The 18,406-nt window shown below is 45.5% G+C and overlaps 1 long non-coding RNA gene across 2 annotated transcripts in view; it reads left to right on the forward strand.

Annotated features, from left to right (window-relative positions):
* The window catches only part of LOC141063608 (uncharacterized), a 33,380-nt gene that overhangs the window by 7,170 nt on the left and 7,804 nt on the right, over positions 1-18,406 (forward strand). For both annotated transcript variants that reach the window (XR_012224909.1, XR_012224908.1), the window contains exon 2: positions 4,094-4,201. This is a non-coding gene — a long non-coding RNA (uncharacterized lncRNA). The remainder of the gene's footprint in view (positions 1-4,093; positions 4,202-18,406) is intronic.

Below are 18,406 nucleotides of genomic sequence, written 5' to 3' on the forward strand. Positions count from 1 at the left end.
AGTTAATACGGTAGCCCACAGGGAATTCACTGGGAGAAGCTAATCTGTCTACATCAAATCCAAACTACACATGCGACCCTGATCATTCAAGCCACCAACTATCCACAGTAGTAATCTGTTTGAGTATTATAGTGCAGTAACAAATTTTCTCTGGTACCTGATTGACATTTTTCTGGGCATTTCTGTGTGTTCCGCTTCTGCTGACCTCTCCATGTTTATGCTATTTGGTTTGAGGCACCAATATTTATTTACATGTTTTGTATTTTAACTTGAGTCATCTCAATAAAATTGTTACTTTATCCTTCTTTTGAGCAGACACTTTGTTAGGTACGGCGGAACGCACAAAATATTAAATAACAGTAAGTGCGTTCGCCGCCTGGGGTCCACCGTGCAGAGGTGTTAAACTGCTGCTATATAATGGCACACGCGGGTTGGACGTCACCCGGCGTGCGCTGGCGAGCTCTTGTTAATATCACAGAGGCACCAAAGGCATAAACATAAATGCCGAGCCTGTTGACCTCACAGGTCTCAGCGGTGTGCACGCACGGTATATGGTCACAAGACAAGGCCCAAGACTCAGAGTCGACGCCCATCTAGAACTACCGTGCGTGCGGCATCGCTACCGCGGACGCCAACTAGTGCTGCTGACTGCAGTCCGGCGACTGACCCAGCCGCAATGCGACAATGCCCAAAAGGGAGAGCACTGTCGGACGCTAGCACTGTGGAGGATGTGCAGAGTGGCCTGTAGCTTGCCACTGACTGGCGCTGACTCTATTACTAGATCCCTATACACACTCGTAATATCAGAGGAAGGGGAATCTTAATGAGTCATTTGCAGTCCATACATCCATCATCATTCACACAGTAGCAATTAGAGTCTATACTAGCGCATGGCGGAGTGGCCATGCGACCCCTTTATAGCCAGGACCCTCCGGAAGCCTCCAGATCTCTGAGATGGACCAATCAGATCTGGAGAAGGACCTGAGCATGTGACTCCCAATCTCCAATGGGAGATCGTCCCGTGAGCATGCCCAGTAGCGTGACGGGAAGACTTAGCCTCTGGAGTGGCTTGCTGCAGAGCAGGCTGCACTGCTATTGCTGACCCAGTGGTGGCAGCAACAACCTGACCCACAGAGCTGGTCTGAGCAGGGCGTCTGGAACGCTGGGACTGCTGTGCAGGCTCCTGAGCGGTCAGTGGAGAATGGGAGACCGCAGAATGTGAGGCTCTGGATTCCTGTTGTGCCGCTGCAGGAACCCGACGCCTAACACACTTTTTGATCATTTCAGTAGTCTATTGACTATAGGATCAATATGTTTGGCTATTACGTGGAATGTTGCCCATCCTGTGTATAAAGAAATGGGTATGGGTAGTGTGTTTATTACTGTTTCATAATGTAGCTTTATTGTTTAAAGAAGCCCTCCCATGAAGTTTTTTTTTTTTCACTAAATCTGCATACTGTATATGTATTGCAGTATGTATGTGTTAATATACACTTCTATCCCCACCTACTCTGGTATCCAGCATCGTTCTGTTCCTCTACTGAATGATGTCACCGCTCTTCAGACTCTCTGGGTCTCTCCATGCATGTGCCGAAAATCTGTTTTATAAAATAGTTTGATATCACTTCGGTCTGACGCTCCAAGGGTTTACACTGCAAAAGCCACTTCTGGGTCATGCAGAGCACAGTGCAACCACGAGAGTCTGAAGAGTTGTGATGTCACTGAGAAGAACAGCGCTGGATACCAGAGAAGGCAGCAATACATGAATTTATTAACAAACACACACTATATTACGAACACATGTAAAGTGGCCGAGTGCAGTAGTAGCTGCTGTCCACTTGCACTCTATCACTTTACAGACAATGGGTGTTCCAGTCCTAGTGTCCTGTAGGATTGTGTAGGGTGCCTCACACTCACTTGTAGGCTGCATGTCTCTTCTGCCTCCAAGCTTCCAACTCTAGGAGCTACTGCAAACAATGCATGGGACACCAGGTTCATTGCAACAGTCAAAACTTTACTAAACAGTCCACGTTCATCAGGTGGGTACATGTGGGATAGGGGAACAGCAATTCAGACTTCCTTCCTCCTTAGTACAACTCCTCTTTACTTCTATTACCCATTCATTCTTGACTACCCCTAAACTTGCTGACTCCATCAGACTCAGGTATTCGTTGTCCACTCTGGCAGCTTGCAATCTTGACAGGTCACCTGCCCACTATATTCACTGACCTTGTGATGTCGGAAGACCAGGCCTCTCCATAGTACCTGGCCTGAGCCCTAGACACCAGACACTGTTGACATGTTCATCTGGGATTTCCAATTTGCCTTGACCATTTGGCCCTTGCTGCCCCTGGTAATCCACCCCGCCTGAACTTGAACTCCACTATACACTTCACTAACCTACACTGAATTCCTCTAACCAGAAAGCGCCCCTCTTTTTATCAGCACTAGTGCTAATTGTGGGGAGCTATCTTGTATATAAGGCTTTCTCCACTATAGGGAGTATGTAGTGTGTAGTTTCTCCTACTAATGAGTTGTTAAGTCCCCCCGATCTGTGTGTGGCCAGTTGCCGAATCTCATCCCCTGGTCTGTGTGCGACCAGGCCTGAACCCTGTCTCTGGTTCTTGTGCAGCCAGTCCTGAAACTGAAGTACCTGGTACTAGTGTAACCAATGTGCATGAACCTCATCCCCCAAACCATGTGAGGCCTGTGCCAATACTAGTATCTGAGACCACCTGTGTGTCTGAATGTAGCCCGAGTCCGTGTCGGCAAACCTGATCTCTGGAGTCAGCAGCTACGGTACCGGGGACTGCCTAGGAGTGGTACCTAGAGGCAACCTACAGTCAAGCTTGTCTCCACCATCAGGAGCTCCAGGGAACATCAGGTAGCCACTTAGCTATGCCCCTTCCTACGCAGGGCTGACCCTGTGGCACAGTGGCTTCACAAGCCATGTGCGCCACTTTTGGGGATGACACACAATACTTTCACATGTAAAGCCACAGGATGGTATTCACAGTTTTTTTTGTCTTCAAGGGCAGGGACAGGGCAAGACATTTCACATCCCTAAACAGAAATACACAGATTTAGTGGAAAAAAAAAGAACTTGTTGGTAGCAGATTATTCAGTAGGATACTCTCCAAGCGTGTGACAACAGAGCTTCTTTATTCAGGAACAAACAGGAACAATATGCTTAAACAGGGGTGAACCTAGCCTCTCTGCTGCCTGAGGCGAACTGCAAAACGCCCCCCCCCCCCTCCGTAGTAAATTCAGTACAAATAAATCTGGTTTACTCTTTACTAGCCTAACCTGAGACACATGTAAAATGCAAACCCTTTTAAATAGGAATATATTTTTCACTTCTTCAGGGACTCAATGCCACCTGAGGCTAAGTGATCAACTTGCTTCATTTTTGGTGCGCCCCTTGCCAGGGAACAGTGTTTACTGTAGCACTTCTTCCCGGCGGCCATCCATGTGGGACTGATGTGGCACACAGTTGCCACATGTATTACACACACGGACATGGATATCTCCACTACCGGAAATATCAGGATGTGTGAAACCAGCCTAAAGCCACATTCACACGTTCAGTATTTGGTTAGTATTTTACCTCACTATTTGTAAGCCAAATCGGGAGTGGGTGAGAAATCCAGAAGTGGTGACGTGTTTCTATTATACTTTTCCTCTGATTGTTCCACTCCTGATTTTGGCCTACAAATACTGAGGTAAAATACTGAATGTGTGAACGTGGCCTGATAGACAGACAGACGTTGCAGTCACAAGATGGTGCCGATAAAAGGTGGAGACGGTGACAGTATACACAGGAGCTCTGTATATAGTGTACAGGTAATACAGTGATCACTAGTGACATACACAAGAGCTCTGTATATAGTGTCAGTGTACAGGTAATACAGTGATCACCGGTGACATTATACACAGGAGCTCTGTATATAATGTATAGGTAATACAGTGATTACCGGTGACATTATACACCAGACCGCTGTATAAAGTATGCAGTGTATAGTGTCAGTGTACAGGTAACACACTAACTCACCAGTGACGTCTCTAGGTGAAGTTCTTCATCTTTGATTTTCAGCTTTCATCCAGCACAGACCGCCATCACTTCTTCCAGCCAGGACTCATCTCTACAGGATATAACACAGTTATCTAGAGCACCACTTCCATATGTCATCCACTTGCCCAAGTAAGTCACAATAACATGTATGGGTATAACATCCTTTTCTTGTAAGCACCACTTATTTGTACCATATAAATGAGATCAGGTATATACTATTCATACTATGGGCAACCATAGTCATTTTGCTATCAGGTAAGATTAATATTGAGGATCTGAGAGGCCAGTAGTACCTTTTTAACAACCCCCACCTTTTCTGTTCATTGGGTATAGGGCACTTCCTTCACTGTGGTACCCCTTTGTTTTTGTTGTTTGACTAATTTGGCTTTTTACAATTTTACCTAATAAAGGTTAAGTTTTAATATCCACCTTGCTACACAGATAATCCCTTAATTAGCCCCTATGGTATATCCTGGCCCCCGTGTGTCAATTTCCTGGCTCCAGCCGTATGTTCTCCCATCCTGCCCTCATGAGTATCCATTCTGCCCCATGTGATGTCAAAAGAACCTGCCCCATCTGTCTCCATCATATCCATCCTGCCTCGTGATCCTGCCCCATCTGTGTTCATTCTATCCATCCTGCACCATCATCCTGCCCCATCTGTCTCCAATCCTGCATCATGATCCTGCTCCGTGCTCCATTCTGCCCCCCGCTCCATGCTCCATTCTGACCCCTACGTGCTCCATTGTGGCCCACGGCAAATTTTAGGCCATGCCCCTGACCACACCCATTTCACAACTAGTCACACCCTTATCCATGCCCCAATCGCACCCATTTAGCACTGCTGATCACACTGACTGGTACTGATGGCACAGTGGCTGGTGCTATGGGCACACTGACTGGTACTGAGGAAAAGAAAGAAAGAACAGAGAGAGGAGAAAGAAAGGAAAGAGAGAAGGAAAGAACAGAGGGAGAAAGAGAGGAAAGAAGGAGGGGAAAGAAAGAGAACAGAGAGAGAAAGAAAGGAAAGAGATAACAGAGAGAGAAAAATACTATAGCAGCCCAGCTCCCATTGTAATGCACACCTGAGCCTGATGCAGGACATATCATGATCCGCTCACATGGCCGGCATCCCCGATTCCAAGTCAATCTTGCTGTCGGAGGAGGACACGGTGATGAATCTGAAGCATTCCCTGAAGTGCCTCCATGGTTCCGTCACAATCTCCTCCCGAAATTACCTAATTTCCATCCAGCTTCCAGCACATCACTTCCGGTGGAACGTCACGTGTGAGTTAAAAAGTGATCCTCGGGGCTCCGCCATGTACTCCTGTGTCCACGGGAAAAGTAAGGACAGCAGGGCAGACTCTCAAAATCAGGACTGTCCCGCTGGATCTGGGACAGTTGGGAGGTATGAATGCTCCCCACCATACACCGACCTCATACGCGTACGGCTCCGCACACCTCATACACACACGGTTCCGCTTTGTATGCCTCGTACACATACGGCTCCGCTCCGTAGAACTCGCGCACACACACACGGCTCCACTCAGTACACACATGGCTCTACTCCGTAAACCTCGTACACATGCGGCTCTGCTCCATACACCTTGTACACACGCGGCCACACTACGAACACCTCTTACACACATGGCTGTTGTGAATTTTCTCTCTCACTTCCCTCTGGTGATTACTGAAGATAGTGGAGCAGGTCATATTGAGAGTTCTCTTTCTGGGCTCCCTCTGGTGGTTACTGGAGGTAGTGGAGCTGATCTGATTGACAGAGGCTTGCCACCTGATAATGAAGAAGATGATTGGAGATCTGGGGTTTCTGATTGGGATTTAAGACAGCTGACTCCCTCCATCCCTGCTGGTGATTTGTCTTCTTCTGCCTCCTGAGGTCTGATGTCTCCTGCTCTTTCCCTGCATGTTCAGCTAAGTGGTTCCTTTGCTATTCTGCTTGCATTTGATCTGGTTTTGTTTATCTCTGCTTTGTGCGGGTCAGCTAGCTCCGGCTGGGGCTGTGCTGAATCACCGCCCATATGTTACTGCATGTGCCAGTTTGTTTTGTCCCCTTTTATATTGGTCTCTTTTTGCTTTGCTTTCAGAATATACCAGAGTGCTGATTAGTGGGGGCGAAGTCGTGCGACTTCATTGTTTTTGTGCATCAGACGTGTTGGACTTTTTTGCAGGGTTTTTTGCGTGATTGCAGACAGTCTTTCCTTTCCTGTCCTGTCTAGTCAGTGTGGGCCCCATCGTTTGCTCAGTCTATTTTCTGCCTGCGTTTGTGTTTTCATCTTGTCTCACCGACAATATATGTTTGGGGGCTATCTATTTCTTTGGGGTCTGCTCCGGGGCAGTTTAGATTTCCCCTTTCTTGCTTTAGGCTTAGTTAGCTCTCCGGCTGTGCCAAGGCGTCTAGGATCATCGTAGGTATGCTCCACGGCTACTGCTAGTTGTGTGGACAGGATCAGGGGTCTGCATCCGCTTAGTTATGAACCTCTCTGGTTTTCTGTGGCTTAGCCTGTGCCTGCTATCCTCCTCGGTGACCCATTCATAACACATGGCTCCACTTCGTAAACCTTGTACACATTCAACTCTTCTCCATACACCTCGTACTCATATGACTCTGCTCCGTACTCCTCGTACTCATGCGGCTCCGCTCTGTACACCCCGTACACACACTGCTCCACTCCGTACCTGCACGGCTCTGCTCCGTACACAGACGGCTCCACTCCGTACACACAGGGCTCTATTTCGTACACTCCGTACACATGCGGCTCCGCTCCGTACACCTCGTGCACACACGCAGCTTTGCTCAGCACACCTCATACACACACATGCGGCTCTGCTCCTTACACCTCGTACAAACACACATGCGCGGCTTCACTCAGTACACCTCGTACACACACACACGTGGCTCTGCTACATCCACACTGTAAACCCCTCCTGACCCCACACATAAACTTCCCCTCATTCAGCACCATGACAACCTGCACGTCAAAGTCCTGCATACACTGAGGCCCCTGATCATGTGATCCCTGACTCTTTCCCTCCTGTGACCTCATCGCAGGTCCTGTGCACACAGAACAGCCATGTATGAGCAATCCGAGGAGAATCTGCCGTCCCCTCTCTTCAGGGACTCACCGCTGCCTTAGGCAGAGTGCTCAACGTGCCTCATGGTAGGTGCACCCCTGTGCTTAATAGATCAGGAATAAATCATTTTTGTGTCTCTATCTGTGCAGCATCTACAGCAGGCTGCTTCTCTCATACACAGACACAGGAAAACAGGAAATACAGTCACATGCTCTCCCTGTGTGAGCCTCTGGGAGTTTTTTTGTTCTAACTTATTGTCGTAGCTGCTTTTTGTTCTGACTAAGCATCAGCTATGCCAGATCACCAGCGAGTCCGTATTACGAGGTTTTGCCCTTCTGTTCACAAGCGCTTGGAGACAAAGAGACTCAACACACACGCCGTGGTCAAATCACTTTATCTGACGTAATGAAATACAAGGAAACTTTTATACCATTTACAACAATATGTAATTCTATGGAGCTCATGTGGCCCCCATCAACACCCTCAGAGTTATGCCATGTTTACAATGTACCCAGAACATGTTGTTGAGAACAAATATGATAACAAGTATAGTTTCCTTGAACACAGAGACTAGTGGTCTACATAAGAATAGTTCTAGCAATATTAGGCAAAAGGCAATTGAAGTCTTAAAGGCATTTAAAGGGATATAAAAGCAAACCATTAACTCTTCTATATCATTATGAACAGCATACAAATCTAACAACTAAACACTCATAGACAGGAATGGAGTTGTTGCACCAAACATTCCAACAGAACTTCATTGGAGAGATTATTTAGCTGTGTAAAGGGAAGCAGCATATTTGTAGCTCTGTATGTGAAAAAAGCAGATATACTGCAGATTCTTCAGACAGAATTTGTGAGGTATGAAATCCTCAGCATGTCCTAAAGGGAATCTAGGCATCACTGTGGAGCTAAAACTGCAATTTTTACACTGCCATGACACTATCTTGAAACATGACAGTGAAAGCAACTGACCTACCCACATGCGCCTAGCTTTAACTCAATGGCAATAATACAGGTTCATCTCACAAATGTATTTTATCAAGACCAAACTCAGCACAGCCATCTACCAGGAAATTTTAGAGCACTTCATGCTTCCCTCTGATGACAAGCTGTTTGGAGTTGGAAATTTAATTCTCCAGCAGGACTTGGCAGCAGTCCACACTGCCAAAAGTACCAATGCCTGATTTACAACCAACAGTATCACTGTACTTGATTGGCCAACAAACTCGCCTGACCTTAACCCCGTAGAGAATCTATGGGATATTGTAAAGAAGATGATGAGAGACACCAGACCCAACAATGCATATGAGCTGAATACTCTATCAAAACAACCAGGGCTTCCATAACACCTCAGCAGTGCCATAGGCTGATCGCCTCCATGCCATGCTACATTGATGCAGCAATTGATGCCAAAGGAGCTCCGACCAAGTATTGAGTGCATTTACTGAACATACATTTCAGTAGGCCAACATTTTGGATTTTATAATCATTTTTTCAAGCTGGTTATATAAAGTATTCTAATTTACTGAGATAATAACTTTTGGGTTTTTATTGGCTGTAAGCCATAATCATTAACAGAAATACCGTATTTTTCGGACTATAAGATGCACCGAACCATAAGACGCACCCCAAATTTTCAGAAGGAAAATAGGGGAAAAATAAATGTGTCAAATTGGGGTCTGTCTTTCAGTCCGAATTCAGCTTACCTGGGAAGGGTTCCAGCACAGGTGGAGGAGTGGTCACAGGGGTCATTTGGTCATCCAGGCTGGTGCGGTGGCCTCTGGGAAATCCCATCCCAAGCTGGTGTGGTGGCAGAGGCTCTGTGCTGGGTCAGGGGCTCTGTGCTGCGGCGGGGGGGCTGTGCTCTGGTGCAGGGGATGTGCTTCGGTGCAGTGACAGCAGCTCTGTGCTCCGTGGGGGGCTCTGCCGGCATTTCTGCAAAGCCCAGAGGCCCCCACACATCCGTTGCTGCCATTGTGCATGCCGTCACCACCACTGCGGATGTGAGGGGGCCTCCGGGCTTTGACAAAATGCCAGCGGAGCCCCCCCACGGAGCACAGAGAGCTGCTGCCACTGCCCCAGAGCACAGGTCGCCATCACCACACCACAGAGCCCTACCGCACCATCACAGCCGCTTGATTTGTAAGCATATTGTGACCGCAAGACGAACCCCCTTTTTCCCAAAAAAATTTTGGGAAAAAAGTGCGTCTTATGGTCCGAAAAATACAGTAAACACTTGAAATAGATCATTCTGTTTGTAATGACTCTATATAATGAGTTTCACTTTTTGTATTGAAGAACTGAAATTAGCTTTTTGATGATATTCTAATTTTGTGAGAAGCACCTGTATGAGAGCCATGGTTGTGGTTACCTTGAGAATTGTTCTGCCCATTCTGTGCAGCAAGACATTTCTTAAGTGCTGTTCCAGCTATGGCCATTAGATGTCATAGTTGCCCTTCTCTTTATTTTTCATGTGTTTGGAATCTTTTCCCCTAAATGGTTAATCTGTTCCGAACCGCCCCTTCTTCCTTCCCTGGTCAACAACATGTAACCATTTCTGCCAGATTTCTGAGGAGCTCACATGTGCTCAGCTCCCTGCAACATTACTGCTTATATCAAGCGGATTCCAGTAAGGGTTTTAATGCATTTATGTAATATATGTTATGCATGTCTCATGATGTTTGCAATGCATGTTCAGCTTCTGTAATGCTATTACACTGCATGTTAGTTATATGCATCCTCTGTTCAGTGAATGCAAGGCTGGCAGCCATAAGTTGTTCAGATATTTTTTCTCTTTTACTGCTGTGTATGTTGTATTGCTCAGCCTCTATATAATGCATGCTACCGATATAACAGCATCCTGTATCATTGCTACTGTTGTGATAGTTCCCTGTATTGCTGTGATATTGTCTGTCAGTACTGACATGCTGCATTGTCTGTTTCTTATAGTTTTTACCTGAATCATCCATAACTGTGTACAACAATCTCTGATATGATCCACAACTTTGTACAACAACCCCTGATCTCATATACTACTGTGTTCACCAATTTCATCTACTATACCATCTGTTATCATCTCCCATTGTTGTCAATATCATCCCAATAAATATAGACTTAAGCACCCATACAGTCTTGTTACTGGGAGTGGATGAAAGGTTCATACGTGGAAGAAGGCAGAACAAGAATAGTTATGTTTTGTAGAAGGTGCTAAGATTAGTTTGGGCCTTCCTATTGGACTGCTTGGAGTTGATGATAAGGTTCCCTTTAATGATCAGTTTGAAATCTTGGGTACATAACTGGTCTATCATTGCGGAAGTTTACTAAATCTTCTGCAGCAAAATCATCAGTTTATTGAAACTTGGATCTCTATAACTCAATTGTGACAGTAATTGTAAGTACAGGATTTTGAATAGTAAAAATGTTCTAATGCGGTTTTATAGAACTTAAATTATTTCCTTAGGTGAATTATTGATTGAGAGTTGGGTTTGGATGCATTTATGAATGAATTGCACCTCATCTCTCTGTAAATTGTTCAGCATTTACAAGTCATTCTCACATTTTTCAAACAAGTCTGATTTAGAAAGATGAGCCTTATTCATTCTGGAGGAAGCAGTTAGTCCATCCGAATGGCATTTTGCTGCCTTTAGCCATCCACTAAGCTGCTCATTCTCCAATTTCAAGAGTTTATCTGCCACAATTAGCTGTTTGCTAACAAACATAGCAGCTGCATTTTAGCAGATAATCGTACCCTCAAATGTCACAAAATGTTGTAACTGGGCAAATGTTTTGTGACTTTTGCTGTTTTTAAACCTGTCCCTGATAGCATTGGCCAAAAGCGGCAGAGCGTTGTCTGGACAGTAAGTGTTAAAGCCACCCATCTAATTCATCAGGATTTACACCTGTCGTAGTTGATTTTTGTTCTGACCAAGCGTCAGGTATGCCAGATCACCAGTGAGTTCGGATTAGGAGGTTTTCGCCCTTCTGTTGACAAGCGCTTGGAGACAAAGAGACTCAACACACACGAGCCGTGGTGAAATCACATTATCTGACATAATGAAATACAAGGCAATCTTTTATACCATTTACAACAATATGTAATTCTATGGAGCTCATGTAGCCCCCACCATCACCTTCAGAGTTATACAATGTTTACAATGTACCCAGAACATGTTGTTGAGAACAAATATGATAACAAGTATAGATCCTTGAAACCAGAGACTAATAGTCTACATAAGAATAATTCTAGCAATATTAGGCAAAAGGCAATTGAAGTCTTAAAGGCATTTAAAGGGATATGAAAGCAAACCATTTACTCTTCTATATCACACCTGTTATGGATGGGTCACCGAAGGAGGAAAAAACAAAAATAATAGCTAAGTCCAGAAAACCAGAGAAGTTGGAAGCTATCGGATTGCAGACCCCTGAACCTATCCACAACAACTAGCAGTAGCCGTGGGGGGTTCCTACGATACCCTAGACCCCTCGATCACAGCCGGAGAACTAAATTAGCCTAAAGACAGAAAGGGGAAATCTAAACTGCCCCAGAGCAGACCCCAAAGCAATAGGCAGCCCCCAACATATAATGACTGTGAAGCAAGATGAAAAACACTAACACAGATAGAAAGATAGTTTGAGCAAATGATGGGGCCCAAGCTAACTAAATAGGACAGGATAGAAAATCTGCTGTCTGCAATCCGCAAAAACCCTTTCCAAAAATGAACCAACAGACTGATAGGAAAAACAGGCCCTGAAGTCGCTAGGCTTCAAAAAGACTATATCAGCACTCAGGTATATTCTGAAGACAGAGCCAGAGATCAACAGATCAGAGACAAAAATGAAATTCAGCTCACCCCCGGCCGGGGATGGCTGCACTCCAAAAACAAGGCAAACAAAACCAGAACTAAAGTGTACAAAAGGCAGAGCAAAACTTAGCTTTGAGAAGCAGAAATCAGACTGGTCTCCAAGAATCCAGCAGGAAAATCACCGGCAAGGCAGCAGGGCGCCGGCTGCCTTAAATCCAGTCATTAGTTCCTGTGACCCAGTCATCATCTACCTGCTCAGCTGTTTGGTAATCAGCCTCACTACCTTCCTTCGCCAGAAGAGGTAGTTCATCAGACCTCACTGGTGAAGGGAAAAATGAACTCGCAACAGTACCTCCCCCTTGAGGAGGGGTCACCGAACCCTCATTCATGCCACCAGGGCGATCAGGGTGAGCCCGATGAAAGGCACGCACAAATCTTTCGGCATGGATATCAGAGGCAGAGACCCAGGAATTATCCTCCTGACCATAACCCTTCCACTTAACCAGATACTGGAGTCTCTGTCTAGCCAGACGGGAATCCAGTATCTTCTCTACCTCATACTCCATGTTACCTTCAACCAATACAGGGTCAGGAGGTGCCACTCCAGGAACTACTGGTTCAACAAACCTCTTCAACAAGGGCTTATGGAACACATTATGAATCTTAAACGTGACAGGAAGAGCCAACCGAAAAGAGACCGGACTAATAATCTCCAAAATCTTGTAAGGTCCAATAAATCTAGGCTTAAACTTAGGAGAAGCCACCTTCATAGCGATATTTTTTTATGACAACCAAACCATATCACCCACCTTAAACTGGGAACCTATGGTCCTATGCCGGTTGAAAACCGCTGGGCCTTTTCCTGAGAGAGAGACAACTTATCCACCACTTGGTCCCAGATCTGGTGCATTCTCTCCACCACAGTGTCAACACCTGGGCAGGCAGAAGGCTCCACCTGCCCTGAAGAAAATCGAGGATGAAACCCAAAGTTACAAAAAAAAGGTGACATCAAAGTGGCAGAACTAGCTCTATTATTTAAAGCAAATTCAGCCAAGGGCAAAAATGAAACCCAATCATCCTGATCAGCAGAAATAAAACATCTCAAATACGACTCCAAAGTCTGGTTTGTTCTCTCCGTCTGCCCGTTGGTCTGAGGGTCAAACGCAGAGGAGAAGGACAACTGAATTCCCAGCTTGGAACAGAAAGTCCTCCAAAATCTAGACACAAACTGAACTCTTCTGTCAGACACAATGTTCTCAGGAATCCCGTGCAAGCGAACTACCTGTTGCAAAAACAAGTGCACCAACTCAGAGGAAGATGGCAACTTAGGGAGTGGTACAAGATGGACCATCTTAGAGAATCTATCACAAATTACCCAAATAACGGTCATTCTCTGAGAGACAGGCATATCAGAGATAAAATCCATTGAAATATGGGTCCATGGCCTCTTGGGCACCGGCAAAGGCATCAACAACCCACTAGAGCGAGAACAAGGTTTAGACCGGGAGCAAGTCCCACAGGACTGCACAAAATTCCTGACATCACGAGACAAGGCGGGCCACCAAAAAGACCAACTCACCAGATCTCTAGTACCAAAAATACCTGGATGACCAGCCAATGCAGAGCAATGAACTTCAGACATCACTCTCTTCTTCCACTGGTCAGGAACATACAACTTTCCACTGGGACAACGCTCAGGTTTGTCCTCCTGAAACTCTTCCAGAGCACGTCTCAAATCGGGCGAGATGGCAGAAAGAACTACCCCCTCGCCTAAGATGGTAGCAGGCTTGGTCACAACAGGAGAATCAGCAAAGAAACTCCTAAAGAGGGCGTCTGCCTTGACATTCTTAGTGCCAGGAAGAAAAGAGACCACAAAATCAAAACGTGTGAAAAACAAGGCCCACCTAGCCTGTCTAGGATTCAAGCGTTTGGCCGACTCCAGGTAAATCAAATTCTTGTGGTCAGTAAGGACCACGACCTGGTGTTTAGCTCCCTCCAACCAATGTCTCCACTCCTCAAATGCCCATTTCATGGCCAACAGTTCCCAATTCCCCACATCATTGTTACGTTCGGATGGGGAGAACTTTCGGGAAAAGAAAGCACAGGGATTCATTTTAGATGTCACAGGATCTTTTTGGGACAAAACAGCTCCTGCACCAATCTCAGAGGTGTCCACCTCTACCTGAAACGGGAGTGAGACATCAGGTTGCCGCAGAACCGGAGCAGAAGTGAATCTTCGCTTCAGCTCCTGAAAGGAAGAAACAGCCTCCGGAGACCAATTCAGCACATCAGCACCCTTCTTGGTCAAATCAGTCAATGGCTTGTTAATACAAGAAAAATTAGCTATAAATTTCCGATAAAAATTAGCAAAACCCAAAAACTTCTCGAGGGCCTTCAAAGAAGTGGGCTGAACCCAATCATAAATGGCCTGTACCTTGGCCGGGTCCATTTCAATAGTTGACGGAGACAAAATGAATCCCAAAAATGAAATCCTCTGTACCCCAAAAAGGTATTTCGATCCCTTGACATACAGGGAATTCTCCCTCAAAATCCGGAACACAGTCCGAACATGTTCCACATGAGAGTCCCAATCCTTGGAAAAGATCAAAATATCATCCAGATAGATAATCAAAAATTTATCCACAAAGTCTCGGAAAATATCGTTCATGAAGGATTGGAAGACAGAAGGGGCATTAGTGAGCCCAAAAGGCATCACCAGGTACACAAAATGTCCCTCCGGAGTATTAAACGCCGTCTTCCATTCATCCCCATGTTTAATGCGAATAAGATTATACGCCCCCTTGAGGTCAAGCTTGGTAAACCAGCATGCACCTTTAACTCTGGAGAATAGATCAGAAATCAGGGGTAACGGATACTGATATTTAACAGTAATTTTGTTGAGGGCACGATAGTCAATACAAGGCCTTAATGAACCATCTTTTTTAGCCACGAAAAAAAACCCAGCACCTAAGGGTGAAGAGGATGGTCTAATATGACCCTTCTCCAAGGACTCCTTTAATATAGGATTGCATAGCCTCGTGCTCGGGTACAGATAAATTGAAAAGCCGACCCTTGGGAAATTTACACCCCGGGCTCAGCTCAATTGCACAGTCATAACTCCTATGAGGAGGCAAAGACGCAGACTCATTCTCACTAAATACATCATAAAAGTCAGCCAAATAGTCAGGAACATCATGCGACTGGGGAGAGGTGGAGAAAACAGGAGCATCACTAAGGGCACACCGACAACCCCAACTCACCACAGACACAGATTTCCAATCCAAAACTGGATTATGGATTTGCAACCAGGGAAACCCCAGAACAATGGTATCAGGCAAATTATGCAACACCAAAAATCTGCATTTTTCTTGATGGTCTGGGGCGACCCGCATTACCACCTGGGTCCAAAACTGAGGTTTATTTTTCGCCAAAGGAGTCGCATCAATACCCCTCAAAGGGATAGGCGTCCGCAAAGGCGTCATAGGAAATCCACAACATTTAGCAAAATCCAAGTCCATCAGGTTCAGAGCTGCTCCCGAATCCACAAAAGCCTTGGCGGAAAATGTGGACAGGGAGCAGATCAGAGTAATTGCCAGAAGAAACTTAGGTTGAACACCACCCACAGAAAACGTGTGAGCACAACGTTTCTCTCGTTTAGGGCAGACAGAAATAATATGCGAGGCATCTCCACAAAAAAAACACAGCTTATTATGCCTTCTGAACTCCTGATGTTGCGCCCTGGACAAAACTCTATCACATTGCATAGGTTCAGACATTTGTTCAACAGGTGGCAACACCTCTAGTGCGGTCTTGCGTTCACGCAAACGCCGATCAACCTGAATGGCTAATGACATAGAATCGTCAAGACGAGAGGGAATAGGAAATCCCACCATAGTATCTTTTACGGTTTCTGACAAACCTTTCCGAAAGAGAGCTGCCAAGGCATCATCATTCCAGGTAGTAAGGACCTCCCAGTTTCGGAATTTTTGACAGTACAACTCTGCAGAATCCTGACCCTGGCTCAATGCCAACAGGGCCTTTTCAGCCTGATCAATAGCATTAGGTTCATCATACAACAACCCCAAGGCTTGAAAAAATGCATCCACATTATATAGAATAGGATCATCAGGTTTCAAAGAAAACGCCCAATCCTGGGGATCGCCGTGCAGCAAAGAGATGACAATTTTAACCTGCTGCGCGGAGCTCCCCGACGAGTTAGGCTTCAAGGCAAAAAATAATTTACAATTATTCTTGAAATTCAAAAATATAGACCGATCCCCAAAAAACACATCAGGAGTGGGGATCTTTGGTTCAGCAGCATGTGAATGAGTAAGATAGGCGGAAATTCCCCGCACTTCCGTAGCGAGCTGCTCCACATGATCAGACAATTGCTTCATCTCCATTGAGAGAAAAAAAAATTCCCCCTACGGCCTCAGAGATATAGAGGAAAAAATATACACACAGAAATTCTGACACCTTTTTTTTTTTCTTACAATTCTTTCCTGCTATTGAGTACCCTAGGATCTGCGGTATGGCCAGTGATTCTGTTATGGATGAGTCACCGAAGGAGGAAAAAACAAAAATAATAGCTAAGTCCAGAAAACCAGAGAAGTTGGCAGCTATCGGATTGCAGACCCCTGAAACTATCCACAACAACTAGCAGTAGCCGTGGGGGGTTCCTACGATGCCCTAGACCCCTCGATCACAGCCGGAGAACTAAATTAGCCTAAAGACAGAAAGGGGAAATCTAAACTGCCCCAGAGCAGACCCCAAAGCAATAGGCAGCCCCCAACATATAATGACTGTGAAGCAAGATGAAAAACACTAACACAGATAGAAAGATAGGTTGAGCAAATGATGGGGCCCAAGCTAACTAAATAGGACAGGATAGAAAAGCTGCTGTCTGCAATCCGCAAAAACCCTATACAAAAATGAACCAACAAACTGATAGGAAAAACAGGCCCTGAAGTCGCTAGGCTTCAAAAAGACTATATTAGCACTCAGGTATATTCTGAAGACAGAGCCAGAGATCAACAGATCAGAGACAAAAATGGAATTCAGCTCACCCCCCGGCCGGGGATGGCTGCACTCCAAAAAAACAAGGCAAACAAAACCAGAACTAAAGTGTACAAAAGGCAGAGCAAAACTTAGCTTTGAGAAGCAGAAATCAGACTGGTCTCCAAGAATCCAGCAGGAAAATCACCGGCAAGGCAGCAGGGCGTCGGCTGCCTTATATCCAGTCATCAGTTCCTGTGACCCAGTCATCATCTACCTGCTCAGCTGTTTGGTAATCAGCCTCACTACCTTCCTTTGCCACAAGAGGGAGTTCATCAGACCTCTCTGGTGAAGGGAAAAATGAACTTGCAACACACACCCCTGCAGGTCAATGCTCAAATTTCAAACTCAGGAGGCAAACAAAGATGCAGGGGAATCACTGACAGATGAAAAGACCCAATGCACTGTTGACTGAGATCTAATTAGCAAAAAACTTCAAATGATGACTAAAGGGAAGGTGCCTCAATTTTTAATTTTGTATCAATAATTATTCATTATATAATCAATTATTTTTAATGTAAAATGAAATGTACCACTTTATTACTTTGTAATTTTTATATTAATTATTGCTTTAACCACTGGGGGCTCATTTTTATTTGGGGTGTGTAAGTGTCTGAACAAGACACTTACACACCTCACGTACATCAGTCACTGGGCCTAAGAACATGTGGTCAGACAGTGACCGCTTCTCTTGTATTGAGGCCGCTGCCTCCTGCCTGTAACTATGACCTAGGCATGTCTCCTGGGCTGTTTAGATCACAGATGTGGGAAGAGATCGCTTTGTGTAGCCCAGTGTATGCTGTGGGCTCCACTTTCCTCCTATCATCACATACACTGCTCAGTCAGTGCGTGCATTAGCAGGAGATGTCGGGGAGAGAAGGTGGGTGGAGGTCAGGGGTGAGGTGAGTTTCTGCAGAGGTGGCGGTGGAAAACGGTGATCACATCCTGTTCGTATTACAGTACAGGCTGCGCTCACACCTCACTGCCTATCTGTTCAGAGTACAGAGAAGTCACAACACTGCATGGGAGTGTAAGAAAGGTAAGTAGAAGCATTTATTGGGTTTTTTTTTCTTTGTATTGAATATAGGATGGCCATATACTAGGATGGGGGCCGTATACCATGATGGAGGGACATATACCATGATGGAGGGACATATACCATCATAGGAGTCATATACCAGGATGGGGACATATACCAAGATGGAGGGACGTATACCATGATGGGGGCCATATACTGGGATGGGGACATATGCCAGGATTGGGGCATATTCCAGAGCATGGAGTCCCCTCTGTACCCCTGGTAACTACACTACTTGGTGTCACACATTACACCACTGCTCCCATAGAAGTGAATGGAGCAGGATCACTTTCCAGGATGGGT

The sequence above is a fragment of the Dendrobates tinctorius genome, unplaced genomic scaffold (genome assembly GCF_039654945.1).
Source record: "Dendrobates tinctorius isolate UK_male_01 unplaced genomic scaffold, ASM3965494v1 ptg000250l, whole genome shotgun sequence".
Taxonomy (NCBI): Eukaryota; Metazoa; Chordata; class Amphibia; order Anura; family Dendrobatidae; genus Dendrobates; species Dendrobates tinctorius.